This window comes from Neoarius graeffei, chromosome 14, assembly GCF_027579695.1.
Source record: "Neoarius graeffei isolate fNeoGra1 chromosome 14, fNeoGra1.pri, whole genome shotgun sequence".
Classification (NCBI taxonomy): Eukaryota; Metazoa; Chordata; class Actinopteri; order Siluriformes; family Ariidae; genus Neoarius; species Neoarius graeffei.
Window position 1 is genome coordinate 77,908,152 of NC_083582.1, and position 16,521 is coordinate 77,924,672.

Below are 16,521 nucleotides of genomic sequence, written 5' to 3' on the forward strand. Positions count from 1 at the left end.
CACATATTCAATGCTTTTAGATTTTCTTTCTCTATTAGAAATAAAGTGAAGCAGATGACTAATGCCAGGAGATTCAGTGTTTGGCAGACGCAGTGCATTAGTCTTGCATTGTAAACCCTTTTTTATGGCTTTGCTTTGAAAGATCTTTCAGGTTAGAGCTTGGTTGAGTATCCTAATAATTCAGTGAGTATCATCAGGAATTCGGGACTGAACTCTGTCCACATGACACTGATTCTCCCAGAATTAGTCATATGATTCATTTCTAATCCACAGAGACGGTGGACTTGTTGTTGATTCAAGAAGACATGGTACTGGATGACGTGCTCCTCACAGAGACCATGGTGTGTGTGATGATGACAATTGTTTCTGAATTTGTACATTTTTAATCTGGTTAGGGTGATTTTTTTTCTTTTTTCCAGAGATGTCAGTGAGGAGAGGATGGTAGCAGTGGTAGTAAAGCACATTTTCTCCCTCTTTCAAACTAAATCAGAATCAAGCTTGTTGTGGAGCTGAGGAAATGCACTTTTCATGAGCTACCTAAGGCAAGACTCAGTGAAGAAGGTGAACTCAAACTGCCATTTATTACAATAGGAGACATGCTGACTGGATACATTGTCCATAGAAAAAACAACAACAATTAGAAGGGCACTCAGTAGAGTGTATACCTCCACCAAGCCACAAATTTGGATTTGCATCAAAATCTAACCAGTTGTTCCTTGGCCCATGGCCCACCTTTCCTGCAAATTTCATCAACATTCATTCACTACTTTTTGAGTGACATTGGAAACAAACAAACAACCAAACAAACAAACAAGAGGGACAAACAAGTTGTCAGGCGGCACGGTGGTGTAGTGGTTAGCACGGTTGCCTCACAGCAAGAAGGTTCTGGGTTTGAACCCAGATGCCGGCAAGGGCCTTTCTGTGTGGAGTTTGCATGTTCTCCCCGTGTCTGCGTGGGTTTCCTCCAGGTGCTCTGGTTTCCCCCACAGCTCAAAGACATGCAGCTGGGTTGACATGGGGCGGCCTTGGGCTGAGGTGCCCTTGAGCAGGGTACCTGACCTCTGACTGCTCCCCGGGCACTCTGGTGTTGCTGCCCACTGCTCTGGGTGTGTGCACGTGCGCGTGTGTTCACTGTTTCAGATGGGTTAAATGCAGAGGATGAATTTCACTGTGCTTGAAGTGTGCATGTGACAAATAAAGGTTTCTTTTTCTTCTGTTACCTCTGCCAACAAAATTGGCAGAGGTAACAACAACGATGATAATAATAGTTGTTGTTGTTGTTGTTGTTACTACCCTTACATAAAAGTGTATTCAAGTGTGCTTCTGGTATACTTCTGTGATGAGCTGCTCAGTGTGTCTATCCACTCAACCCTAGCACACCTATAGTACTCCTGCATTGTGTTCTGTGAGCCCGGGTTGGTGAGAGAGTAATGATGAGACTCTGAGGCAACTGATGCTGGCAATGACCGTTCTTTTATTTCTCTGTCTGTATGTAAGAAAAATAAACAGTCATTTGTAGACAATGTGCACAGTGAATCCCTCCCATACACTCATACACCCATATGGGCTGAGGCCTACAACTCCCTAGTGACAGAGAAAGCACAGGGGAATTCCCCAGGAGCACGGCTTAGGATATTATGACATAAAACTCGAAAAATAATACTCTGAGTACTTTCACCTAGCTGACTCAACATCTGCTCAGCACAGCATTACGGATGATTTCAACAACAAAATACTATGTTAGAGTCATTTCAGACTTTATGAAGTGCTTTTTGTAAGGGACATGTGAAACACTGACCTTCTCTCAGCTCGCAAACTGCAGACGAAAACGGCGCTGCTTCCGGCTACCTCTTAAAGGGATAATATAGGTACTGAACAAACTCCATTAACTAAATTAACAAAAAAACCCCTCCATAAACTCAAATAACTAAATACATAAAATACAAAATAATGCAGTTTATATACATCAGGATTTGGTGGAGTTTCATCACAAAATTGCTTTTAATAATGTATTTATTTTAACCGGGTTACATTCACCCCCCCCCCCCCCCCCCCCCAAAAAAAACAAAACAAAACAAAAAAAACAAAAAAAAACAATATCCTGTTAATAGGAACACCGCACTGACCACAAACCAGCAGGGGACTGATTCATACCAGCACAACTGAAAAAGAAGACCTAGTCCACATCAACTTAATAGTTATCTCCGACAAAGAAGAACAAGATTAATCAAGCCTCAAACTTCCCTTTAAAACAATGTGACACCTGTTACACCACATAAGACTTGGCTTTACTTTCCTAAGTCACCTTGCCACTTGATACAAAAGAAAGAAAAAAAAAACAAAACAACAAAAATGTCACCTGCATTAGGATAACCCATGTAAACCATCAAAATTGGATTAATATCTAAACATAACATTCCTGTTCTTCTGTAGGAGTTTCTGAACTATTGACTCAATCTGTTAACAGACTTTACCAGTCTACCTGCACATGTTCTCACAGAACTTTCTATTCGTGGAACTGAATCAGTGTGAGCTGAAATGTCACCCTTAACTGACATGTCATTATGTTGCTCAGTGTTGTTCTCTGCAACTGCGGGTAAAGGTTCTATGTCAATGTGCATATCATTGATGTTCCCTATATATGTGGCTACAGCAGAAGCTGAACTTGGACAAGGCTGAAATCCCATAAGTCCAGACATTGAGTCACCTGAGTCAGTTCTAGCTGAATGAGTCTCAGCAGATGGAGTACAACTCACAGATGGAACCGTGAATAGTGTCTCATTAGTGGGATCATGCAAGGTAGGTATCACAGGCACTACAGATGGATCCGGATCAGGACCTGAGATTGAGACATCGTTACCCTCCTCCAAGTCTGAAGCACAATCTGATACATCTTGATCAGCGTTTTGAGCATCCTCAGACTGACTGAGGGCAGGTAAAGGCAAGAAATTGACTTCCAACAACAAATTCCTGTGTACAACCCTTGTATGCCCAGAAACATCCTTAATCTTGTATACATGAATGTCAGGATTCATATCAATGACTGTGTACACTCCATCTTACCATCTATCAGCCAATTTTTTTCTTGCCACGCTCGCTTTTGTTTGCCACCAGGACACGATCACCCTGTTTAAGAAAGATGCCTCTGACATGTTTGTTGGACTGCTGTGTTAGGTGCTACTCAATGGAGGAATGCTTTTGTGTAATTTCCATGGCATCCTTCAGAGCTGTAATCAGAAATTTTGCATAAGAATCATAATCTGTTCCGCTGGAGTCACACAACACTTGCTTGAACAGTACATCCACTGGTAGTCTGGATACGTGACTGAACATAAGAAAAAAAGGAGTGTAACCCATGGTCTCATGGACCATGGCATTGTACGCAAATGTGAGAGTCTGAATCTGCTGTGGCCATTTGTGCTTTTCCTGCAAAGGAAGAGTACGGAGCATATTTTGAAGGGTGTGATTAAACCTTTCTGTGCCCCCATTGCCCAGGGGATGGTAGGCCATGGTGTGCAATTTTGCAATGCCTGCCAGGCGTAGAAGTTCAGCTATCAAGTTACTCTCAAAGTTTATGCCCTGATCTGAATGGATTCTCTCCGGGAAGCCATAGACACAGAAAACATTGTCCCACAACTTCCTAGCAACTTGTTTGGCTGTTTGGTTAGCACAAGGAAATGCGTGTGTGAGTTTGCTGAAATGATCAATGATAACTAGGACATCAACTGACCTTTACTTATTATCTTCTGCCGACCAAAAATCAATGCACACCATTTCCATTGGGGCAGATGTTCTTATGCTCTCAAGCGGGGCATGTGCAGCAGGTTCAGGGGTCTTCCCAACCACACACCTCTGGCAGCAACGGACATAGTCCCTTATGTCCCTCTCCATGTCTGGCCAGTAGAAGGACTGCCTTGCCAAGCTCAAGGTTCTGTCCTGCCCCTGATGTCCAGCCAGGTCATGGATACCAGACAGAGCTTTATCTTTAAGGGCTTGTGGTAGTACAAACTGAAAATGCTTTTGTTTGGTGACTGGGTCTTTTAACACTCTGTACAGGATACCATTGTGAATCTCAAGATGGTTCCACTGCTTAAACAGCTTCAGGGACATGAGGTCAGCACCATATCTCTGCCACCTAGATGGTCTCTTGTTCTCGCTCATGAAGGGCAACACCTTGGATATGCAGTAATCAGATTGCTGACTAGACTGAAGCTCCCATTCTGAGAACACCGGGAGGATGTCTTGACCACAAACCAACTGCTGAATAGACTGTGCCACTGAAATAGCTCTGCTGTAGAAGCCCAGTTTAAATGTGCTTCACACAAAGCATGAATCTCCGCACTGTCAAGAGATATCATGGATGGTGGGTTCTGCACAGCTCTGTACCCAAGCTGAACTTGAGATTGGCAGCTGACTCTAAAAACTTCCTGCACTGTATCTCCCTGAACTTCACAAGCTTCATCCAAAAGAGCATTATAGGGCTCACCCAACAATCTCTGGCCAATATGCTTAGCGAATGGATCACGGCTCAGAACATCCTTCACGGTGCGAGCATTTAGCCACATAAAATCAGTGCATATCCATAAGCCTCCATCCTTTTTCCAGACCATGACCAGAGGAGATGCGTAATCACTCACCAACTTTCTGATAATGCCCCTCTCCTCCATCTCTGAGAGGACTTGCCTCAGTTTCTGATAGTGTGCCAGAGGAACTCTATGATATGGCAAGCAAAATGGTTGATCGTCAGTAAGACAGACTCGATGAGTGAAACCTTTGGCCTCTCCACAATCTGATGGATGCTTGGAGAAAATGTCTTGGAATTCGAAAAGCAAGTCTACTAACTTACACTTACAAGTCTCACTGAGCTGGGTGGAATCAATGTCAATTCCACTAAGACTCACGTTTTCTAGGCTTTTTGAAGGTGCAGCATGCAGTGAAGAGCTGTCAAATGGAACATCTGATCGTGATGTGTCCTGAGAGGCCTGGAAACCCTGGAACAAATCCAGATCCTCAGCTGCTAAACATGGTGACACGTCTGCTAACTTGCAATTGCGTTTAAGTGTTATAGATTTCTCTGTTGGGTTCACGATGGTCATAGGGATCCACCTGTCTCCCCACATAGGAATAATGACATGACCCATGAGAACATTATGGGGAAGGACCTTGGAGCTAGTGGGCTCCACAATAACTGTGCTGCCTGGGGACACTGGCACATTATGAGGAAGTCTGACCCAAATTAAATGTTCAGATCTGGGCATTAGAGTGGCTGCTTGGGTAAGCTTGACAGTTCTGATCTTATTGGGCATATCAGCACCCTTCCACCATTCAACGCCCATGGACATGGACAAGAAATGCTCAACATCAGCAGTGCACTCATCCATGTTTTTTGAGGCAATGTCCCAGTAGTGATTGTTGCCCTTCATCACATGAAGCAGATGTTTGATTACATTTGAACCCAAAATAAGGTCATCACGTTGGCCTGGTATGACAAGAGTTGGAACAAGACAAGTGGTGTCATATAATTGTAGCTCCAGGTCATATAAACCCTCTGGCTGGGTCTGTGCACCACCACAACCAACGAGCACAATGTCGCATGCTGAATGCATCTCTTTAGGTAATGCACCATACTCACAGAGTTTCAGCTCAGCACCCTTGCTGATGGTACAAGCCATTGATCCAGAATCCAGTATCCCTGTAAACCGTACTAAACCATTGACTAAGACTGAACAATAGAACAGCTCACTGAAAGCATGGACTTTTTGAGTGGCCTGAAAAATTAATTTGCATCCATTGGGCACTTTACTTAGGTTTTGCACAAATAAAGCTTCCACATCACCATTATGATTGAGGGTTTCATGAATGTCACCCACACCATCCCTCACCAGATGCGGGCTAATTAGTTTAACGGTTGGCTGTGTTTTAAATCAACACTGCTAGGTGCTGGACTCTGTGGAACACCCCACATGGGACAATTCTTCTTACAGTGGCCTGGGGACAAGCACCTCAAGCAAAGATTTTCATGTCAGCAATGAGAAAGCGTCGAATGATTAGTGGCACCACATGCTCTGCAGGTTTTGCAAGGAACTGCTTGAGAAGGACAACTTTGCCTGGGCAGGTGAGACTGAATCTGAGTTTGCTGTGTGACCAGTTTATTCAACAGACTCACTAAACTTTTCATGCAATCACTGTCAGCAGTATTTTGACTCGGCTGCGTCTGAACTGGGAAGGATAACAAGGGAGCACCAGAGCTAAGTGTGCACGCTGGTGTCAAGAAAGACTGAGGGTGAGCAGCATGCGCAAAGACACCATGTTTCTGTAACTGTCCCGCATTGTATGCTTTCTTTTCCTGCATATACCCATCTAGTCTCTCCTGAATTTCAGAAGCAAGCCATTTCTCTGCAGCTTTGAACTTGAAAATCCTGGAAGGAGACTCATCAGGACAGTGCTTAAGAAACATCATGCTAACTTCACAACTTGGATCATCAATGCTACACCCTTGCCTTTTTAAGCACTCTTCTGCCACATCTACAATTTTATTAAGCCTAATCCAGTATTCCATAGCATCTTCCCTTGGATAAGGCAGTGTATTATATGTAGAAGTCAGCCAAAGGTCAAAGAATAGGTCAAATCACTGAAATGTTGTTTCAGGATATCGAAGATCACTGAGGGATTTGAAAGAGATCAGTGGCTGTGTTGCGTAGCTTGATCTTCACAACATCGCCTGCCTTGCCCATTAGTTTATCCAGGATTTCTTGAGAATGTTCATGTAAAGGAATTGCTTCTTTAGGTACAACATCACGAGATTTTTCCATTCATGAACTGAATATTTATCTGAACTGTCACCTCTAAATATCGGAGGCTTTTTTGTGTCTGGCTGCATTACAAGCCTAACATTAGACAGTGTAACTTCTGAGTCCTGCTTCACATCCTCACTACATCTGCTACTCCTACTATCAGCCTTAAGCTGAGCTGAAATAGATTCTCCTAATTTCTCAGCTAATTGAATAATTAGTGCACTTAGATCTGAGCATTGGTCAGTCTGACTTGGCATAATTCGATCAACGTAGTGTGTTGAAGCTAATGCTGGTGGACCTAACTCAGCTCTCTGCCCAGGCGTCTTTGGATCACAGAGTATGTTGAAAAACCCCCTCCCCATACCCAGTAGGCTGGGAGAGTCAAAATCTACACCACTGTTAACATCACCTACAGTGTATGTGTGCCCCTCTGCCATTATGATGACTGAACTTGTGCACAAAGAGTTCAGTAAACTTAGACATATACAAATAGATTAGAAAATAAGTCTCCAAAAAAAATCCCAGTTATTTAAAAAAATCTCAGGCTCACTCAAAAAACTTAACAGAACCAAAATAATAATAATAATAATAATAATAATAATAATAATAATAATAATAAGTTCAATTTATATAGCACCTTTCACAAACCCAAGGACACTTTACACAGGAGTTACCAAAAAAAAAAAAAGCCACACTAGGAAGAGTAGTGTGAGGTAAAGAGGAAAGTTTTCAAGTTAGCTTTGAAGGAAGAGAGAGTGGAACAGTCACAAAGCGATTGTGAAAGTTTAGGAGCAGCAAAACTGAATGATCTGCCACCCACAGATGCCAGTTTAAAACGTGGGACAGTCAGGAGTCCAGAGACAGAAGATCTGAGGGAGCGGGAGGGACAGCACAAATGAATTAGCTCACAGAGATAGGAAGGGGCGAAACCATGAAGAGCTTTATAGGTTAAAAGCAAGATTTTGTATTTGATCCAAGAAATAACTGACAACCAATGCAGTTGCTGTAAAACAGGAGTGATGTGAGCAGTGTGCTTGGTGAGTGTGAGGACTCTAGCTGCTGAGTTTTGGATGTACTGCAGGTGATTGAGCAATGTGGCAGGAAAACTATAAAAGAGAGAATTGCAATAGTCAAGACGAGAAAAAATAAAAACATTGACCAACATTTTGGCGTCATTTTCCAAGAGAAGAGGGCGGAGATGTGCAATATTGTGGAAGTGAAAGAAAGCATTCTTAGTAATTAGTTTAAGATGGGGTTCAAATATAAGGGTGGAGTCAAAGAGAACTCCAAGGTTTTTTACAACTTGGGAAGGACTAATAGACACACCATCAACATCAATAGTAAAACTGGAGAAGTTCAGAACCTGTCTTTTGGTACCTATGAATAGAACCTCTGCTTTTCTAGCATTAAGTTTAAGGCAGTTCTTATGCAACCATTGCTTAAGGTCAGTGATGCAAAATAATTACTTTTTATGTGTCCAAAAATTTTGTCTCTTGAAAAAAACTAAGGGCCCATTAGTGCAACAAACCCTGGTGAACAAGCTGACGTCGTTCTCTGTGTCACTCCTTGAAGGTCACGGCACCATTGTGACGGGGTGCTCGGTGTGTCTATCCACTCAACCCTAGCACACCAATAGTATAGTACTCCTGCGTTGTGTTCTGTGAGCCCGGGTTGGTGAGAGAGTAATAATGAGACTCTGAGGCAACTGGTGCTGGCAATGACCGTTCTTTTATTTCTCTGTCTGTATGTAAGAAAAATAAGCAGTCATTTGTAGAAAATGTGCACAGTGAATCCCTCCCATACACTCGTACACCCATATGGGCTGAGGCCTACGACTCCCTTCTCTCAGCTCGCAAACTGCGGACTCAGAGGCTAACGAAAACGGCACTGCTTCTGGCTACCTCTTAAAGGGATACGACAGGTATTGAACAAACTCCATTAACTAAATTAAACAAAAAAACTCCAGAATCTCAAATAACTAAATACATAAAATACAAAATAATGCAGTTTATATACATCAGGATTTGGTGGAGTTTCATCACAAAATTGCTTTTAATAATGTATTTATTTTAATCGGGTTACACTTCTTTTAAACAAAAAATAAGAGAGTATGCTTTCAGTTTACTTTTTATTCACTTATCAGAGATGTACTTCATAAAGTTATACATAATTATACTTGGCTTATACTGAAAAGTATATAGAAAAGTCTAAGTATATTCAGCTTATACTTAAACTTTTGATCAAGATATATTTAACAAAAGTGTAATAAGGTATTAAAATATTTGTGCCTTACTGTATGTTTAAGTGTACTTGCCCTGTAGTTGTGCTTATCCTTTTGATAATAGCCTATAAAATACTTCTTTTTCACACATATTGGCTTCTCTGTGATAAACGGAAGCATGTTTTAAATCCCATCTTTTAAACCTACATGTACCATAAGTTTGTGGTCAGCTCTGCGGTGGAATAGCTTAAGAGTAAACAGCATTGGAACTTATCTTTTATGTACTAAGTGTTATTAACCCACAAAGAGACAGATAAACATTTATCTTATTTTATTTGCCAACAAATTTGAAAACAAAGTTGAGAACATTGTGACAGACTTGAATCATACTGGCTATCGTTATACGCCATCATCAAAATACATCTGAATTTTTACAATTTCATCAAAAACCAACTCAAATTTCATCAATAAAATCATATCAGTGGCAACAACACTGGACTTAAGATACTAGAAAATGAATAGTATACCTGGAAAGGTAATTGCAGTATACTTCAAAACTAAAAAGTAGACTTGACGTATATAACCAGTAACTAATAGTATATTTCCAGTATGCTATAAAGTATACTTTTATAAACTAAAAAGTGGACTAGAAGTGTGTAACAATACTCATAGTATATTTCCAGTATATTATGAGGTATGCTTTAGTAAACTAAAAAGTGGACTAGAAATATAAAACAAGTAAACTCATAGTATATTTCCAGTATACTATGACGTATGCTTTTGTAAACTAAATAGTGGACTACAAGTATAGAACAAGTAAAATATTAGTGTATAAGTTGACTTGTGGTATACTTGCAGTATAAAATAAAAAAAATACTAGTTGTATACTCAGAGTTTACTTCTCTTAGAATTAAAGTATCATGTATGCAGATGATTCTGCATTTGTAGCAACAGATTTGGATGACATGCAGGAAATAATTAATCACTTTTCCACAGTGGCAACCCTCTTTGAATTGAAAATCAATACCACGATGTGGCAGTGGGGGCGTGGTCAAGCGCCGGTCTGTGACAGGAGGGCGGAGCCAGGGAAAGTGAGTGGCAGAATCGCTACACCTGACGGTAGTTAACCTGTGTTTTGTGTGTGTTTTCCCAGTAACCGCTCCCTATTTAAGGAGGCAGAGAGAGAGCAGAGGGAGCGTGACCCAGGACCGGATGCAGAGTGTGTTTGTGTGTGTATTTGGGCTTACGCTGCGTAGACTGAAAAGTTGTAAAATAAATAAGCCTTCTCTGCCTCTAAACGTTGTCCTGCCATCCTCTGTGCTCCACCCACACTTTATCCGCGCTACAGTGGTGCTGAAACCCGGGATAAGGTGGAGCACCAGCTTTGCAGCCCCATGGAATCCTCCCCGTTCGCGGACTTGGTCCACGCCCTCGCCACGGCTCAGCAGAGCCAGCACCAGGCACTCATCACGCTCCGAAAGGAGCAGGAGCGACGCTTTGAAGCCCTGGTGCTGGCCCAGCAGGAAGATCGAGAGGCGTTCCGGCGTCTCCTCGCATCGGCGGGGTCCACCAGCGCCCCGGCCGCGGGCCCGTCTCCCCTCACCTTGACCAAGATGGGCCCGCAGGATGACCCCGAGGCCTTTATCACCTTGTTTGAGCAGGTCGCCGAAGCCTCGGGGTGGCCGATGGAGCAGTGCACGGCGCGCCTCCTCCCCCTCCTGACGGGAGAGGCGCAGCTGGCCGCACTACAGCTCCCCGCCGACCGCCGGATGGCCTACACCGACCTTCGCCGGGCCGTCCTCCAGCGCGTGGGGCGCACGCCCGAGCAGCAGCGCCAGCGCTTCCGCGTGCTGCGGATGGAGGAAGTCGGCAGCCCATTCGCGTTCGGCCAGCAGCTCCGGGACGCCTGCTGGTGGTGGCTGAGGGCCGATGATCGCGACGCCGAGGGAATCATCGATCAGGTGGCGCTGGAGCAATTCATCACCCGCTTACCAGCCGGAACCGCAGAGTGGGTCCAGTGCCACCGCCCAGTGTCACTGGATCAGGCCGTAGTACTGGCGGAGGATCATTTGGCGGCTGTTCCGGCGGCAGGACGGCTGACGACGTCATCTTCTCTCTCCTCTTCTCTCTCTCTTTCTCCCCCCCCTTCTGTGTCCCGTCCTCGCCCCATTCCCCCACCACGGAGGCGGGGGCCGGCTCCACCCCAGCCGGCCTGCCACACCTGTGGTGCCCTCCCGTTTCTCCCTTCTGTGTCTGTCTCTTCCCCCCCTCAGGTGAGTGAGCCCCAGAACACAGCTGCAGAGGGAAGGCCCGGGCTGGTTTGCTGGCGTTGCGGGGAACCGGGCCACCTGCAGCAACAGTGCGCAGCGATGGAGGTGGGGGTGGTGGTGCGGATCCCCGACGCACCAGAGGCTGCCCTCGATCGGGCCGGAGTGTATCGCATACCGGTAAGTGTACAAGGGGCTACATATCAGGTGTTGGTGGATTCGGGTTGCAATCAGACCTCGATCCGCCAAAGCCTGGTGCAAGACGAGGCATTGGGGGGAGCACAGGGGGTGAAGGTGTTGTGTGTGCATGGGGATGTTCACAGCTACCCGTTGGTGTCGGTCCACATATATTTCAGAGGGAAAAAATCTATAGTGAAGGTGGCGGTTAATCCTCGCCTTACCCACTCTTTGATCTTGGGGACTGATTGGCCGGGATTTCGGGGTTTAACGGCATGCCTAGTAAAGAGTGGGTCCTGCCGGTTGACAGGGGAGGGTCCCGGTGTCGCTTTGGCTGGAGCTGCGGTCGCAGAGCCGTCTACATCATCTCCACGACAGAGTGTGGAGCCGCCGGCCCCTCCTCTTTCTATTGGGGAATCCGTCGCGGATTTCCCACTGGAACAATTGCGAGATGAGACTCTGCGACACACGTTTGACCAAGTGAGAGTAATCGATGGTCAAACGCTCCAGCCGAACGCCACCCCGTCCTTCCCCTATTTTTCCATTTTGAAGGATAGGTTATACCGAGTGACGCAGGACACTCAGACGAAAGAGCGAGTCACCCAGTTGCTAATTCCAAAGAGCCACCGGGAATTGGTATTCCTGGTGGCTCACTTTAATCCCATGGCTGGACACCTCGGGCAGGATAAGACACTAGCCCGGATAATGGCCCAATTCTATTGGCCGGGGATTCGCGGCGACATCCGTAAGTGGTGTACGGCGTGCCGCGAATGCCAGTTAGTAAATCCAATGGCCATTCCAAAAGCGCCCTTGCGCCCCCTACCATTAATCGAGACCCCGTTCGAAAGAATTGGGATGGATCTCATCAGGCCATTAGATCGGTCAACACGAGAGTACCGCTTTATATTGGTTCTGGTGGACTATGCAACGCGATACCCGGAAGCGGTGCCTCTTCGCAATATCTCAGCACGCAGTATTGCAGAGGCCCTCTTCCACATCATCTCCCGGGTTGGAATCCTGAAAGAGATTCTGACTGACCAAGGCACCTCGTTTATGTCACGAACACTGAGCGAACTGTATGGGCTACTGGGTATTAAGCCGATCCGCACCAGCGTTTATCACCCACAGATGGACGGTTTAGTTGAACGGTTCAATCGCACCCTCAAGAATATTATCAAAAAATTTGTAAGTGAGGACGCACGTAACTGGGATAAGTGGCTCGAACCCTTGTTGTTTGCAGTGCGAGAGGTCCCCCAAGCCTCCACGGGGTTCTCCCCGTTTGAATTATTATATGGGCGTAAGCCACGCAGCATCTTAGATGTACTGCGGGAAAATTGGGAGGAGGGACCTTCACAGAGCAAAAACGAAATTCAGTACGTTATGGATCTGCGCACAAAACTCCACACGCTCACCCACCTAACTAAGGAGAATTTGCAGCAGGCCCAGGAATGGCAAACCCGCCAGTACAACAAGGGCACGCGCCTTAGAGAGTTCACTCCGGGAGATAAGGTACTCGTCCTGTTGCCCACGTCGAGCTCCAAATTAATCGCCAAGTGACAAGGACCCTTTGAGGTCACACGGCGAGTCGGGGACGTCGACTATGAGGTTAGGTGAATGGACAGGGAGGGGGCACTACAGATCTACCACCTCAATCTGCTGAAACTCTGGAACGAGGAGGTCCCCATAGCGTTGGTGTCGGTAGTTCCGGAGAAGGCGGAGCTGGGGCCGGAGGTTCAAAAAGGGACATTGGCATCACGTACCTCTCCGGTCCCCTGTGGAGACCACCTCTCCCCGACCCAACTCACGGAGGTCGCCCAGTTGCAGGCCGAGTTTTCGGATGTGTTCCAGAACTCGATCAGGCAACTGAATGCTTAGAGTCAACATTCCGCCATACTTTAGATAATGTAGCTCCTCTAAAAAGGAAAATGGTCAGAGACAAAAAATTAGCACCCTGGTATAATGATGACACTCGCACTTTAAAACAGACCACTCGAAAATTGGAACGTAAATGGCGTCAAACAAAATTGGTAGTGTTCAAATTGGCGTGGAAGGAGAGCTTCCTGAAGTATAGAAAAGCTCTTAGTGCTGCGAGATCAACATATCTCTCCTCCCTAATAGAAGATAACAAAAATAATCCTAGATTCCTATTTAATACTGTAGCAAAATTAACCAGGAATAAGTCCACTATAGACACATGCACACCTGCAGTATGTAGTAGCAACGACTTCATGAATTTTTTTAATGACAAAATTGAGAATATCCGACAAAAAATTCAAACTACTAATTTAAGGTTAGACAATGAAAGTGACCTCGTAGTTAACAATATAACTGTATCAGATCATCAGTTAGAATGTTTTACTCCCCTAAAAGAAACTGAATTACTTTCATTAATCTCTACATCAAAAGCCTCAACTTGCGTACTAGATCCCTTACCGACACATCTATTCAAACAGATAATGCCTGGAGTAATTGAACCGCTTCTAAAAATAATAAATTCTTCTCTTATGATTGGCTATGTACCCAAATCCTTTAAACTAGCAGTTATCAAACCCCTGATTAAAAAACCTGACCTTGATCCCTGTCAGCTGTCCAATTATCGGCCAATATCAAACCTCCCCTTTATCTCCAAGATCCTTGAAAAAGCTGTGGCACAGCAGTTATGCTCATATTTACATAGGAATAACATCCATGAAATGTATCAGTCAGGATTTAGACCTCATCATAGCACAGAGACAGCACTGGTTAAAGTAGTAAACGACCTACTGTTGGCGTCTGATCAGGGCTGTGTCTCGCTACTTGTGTTGCTTGACCTTAGTGCAGCATTTGATACCATTGATAATTCCATTCTTCTGGATAGACTAGAAAATGTTGTGGGAGTTAAGGGAATGGCCCTCTCCTGGCTCAGGTCTTATCTAACTGATCGTTATCAGTATGTTGATATAAATGGTGATATTTCTAGACGTACCGAGGTAAAGTTTGGTGTTCCACAAGGTTCTGTCTTGGGTCCACTGCTTTTTTCTCTATATATGTTACCTCTGGGCGATATTATTCGTAAACATTGTATTAGTTTCCACTGTTATGCTGATGACACACAGTTGTATGTCTCTGCAAAACCTGATGAGAGACACCAGCTTAATAGAATTGAGGAATGTGTGAAGGACATTAGACACTGGATGCTTATAAATTTCCTTCTGCTTAACTCTGACAAGACTGAAGTACTTGTGCTAGGACCACATACAGCTAGAAGTAAGTTTTCTGATTACACAGTAACTCTGGATGGCCTTTCTGTTTCTTCACGTGCAGCAGTAAAAGACCTCGGAGTGATTATTGACCCCAGTCTTTCATTCGAAACTCACATTGATAACATCACCCGGATAGCTTTCTTTCATCTCAGAAATATTGCAAAGATAAGAAATTTAATGTCATTGCATGATGCAGAAAAACTAGTCCATGCTTTCGTTACCTCCAGGTTGGATTATTGTAATGCCTTACTGTCTGGATGTTCCAATAAGTGCATAAACAAGCTCCAGTTAGTTCAAAATGCCGCAGCAAGAGTCCTTACTAGAACTAGAAAATATGACCACATCACGCCTGTCTTATCCACACTGCATTGGCTCCCAATCAAATTTCGTATTGATTATAAAATACTACTATTGACCTTTAAAGCACTAAATGGTCTCGCACCACAGTACCTGAGTGAACTTCTGCTCCTCTATGACCCGCCACGCCTACTTAGATCAAAAGGTGCAGGCTATCTGCTGGTACCTCGTATAGTGAAGGCTACATCAGGGGGCAGAGCCTTTTCTTACAAAGCCCCACTGTTATGGAACAGCCTTCCAAGTAATGTTCGGGAATCAGACACAGTCTCAGCATTTAAGTCTAGGCTGAAAACATATCTGTTTAGTCAAGCCTTTTATTAATGGTGTTTATGAGGTAAAGGAGTAGATCTGGAGGGTCCTCAGACATAGAGTGTTTTGGTAAACTGGGATGTATGGATGCTGTCAGTCCCCACTCGCTTGCTCACTCGAGTTTGTTGATGGTGCAGTGGCTGGCTGCTTTATGTCCCGGGGCTCCCTCATGCCTGTGTTACCTTCTGGCTCTCTCCTTTTAGTTATGCTGTCATAGTTAGTTGCCGGAGTCCCTGCTTGTACTCGGTGCAATATGTATACTGTTCCTACTTATTCAGGTGACATTGGGCATACCTAACCACCTGTGTTTTCTTTCTCTCCCCCCCCACTCCAAATCTGTCCCTCTGAGTTACATGGAGTCAACAGGAAATCTTTTGGTGGAGACGGTGGGGACCTCGACTGGCTATCGTAGCCTGCAGGGAATTGGCCATCAGACATTCTGTCGCATGTCCCAGACCCGGTGAAATGTAACTGAATTGTCTTGGCCAGGCCTAAGGGTCCCATCTGCATCTCATCATTGCTGAGGAGTGTGCTCCCATCACCCAATCAAGCATCCAGCCAGAGCAGGTCATGATATATTTTTTTTTACCATATTAACATGCCATTGTGTGTCATGCCTGATGTAAAGACTCTCGTCTCTGCGAGCCTACCACACAGATTTAATACTTGTCATTTTTAGGGCATACCTAACAACATGTTTTCTTTCTCTCTCCCCCCCCCCCCCCCATCTGTCCCTCTGAGTTACATGTTGATCCTGGGATTGAGATGCTGGCCTCTTCTGCCCCTCGGACCTGCTTGATCCATCCTGGTGCCCTGTGTCTGGTCGGAGTTTTATCGCCCCACTCCTGTGAAGGACGGCCCCATGAGGACAGTTGAGGGTTATACCTGTTAAAACTGTTAATATTATAGTCAGGCTGTCTGTTGTTGCCCAAATGAGGATGGGTTCCCTTTTGAGTCTGGTTCCTCTCGAGGTTTCTTCCTCATGTCGTCTGAGGGAGTTTTTCCTTGCCACCGTCGCCACAGGCTTGCTCATTGGGGATAGATTAGGGATAAAATTAGCTCATCTTTTAAGTCGTTCAAATTCTGTAAAGCTGCTTTGCGACAATGTTTATTGTTAAAAGCGCTGTACAAATAAACTTGATTTGATTTGATTT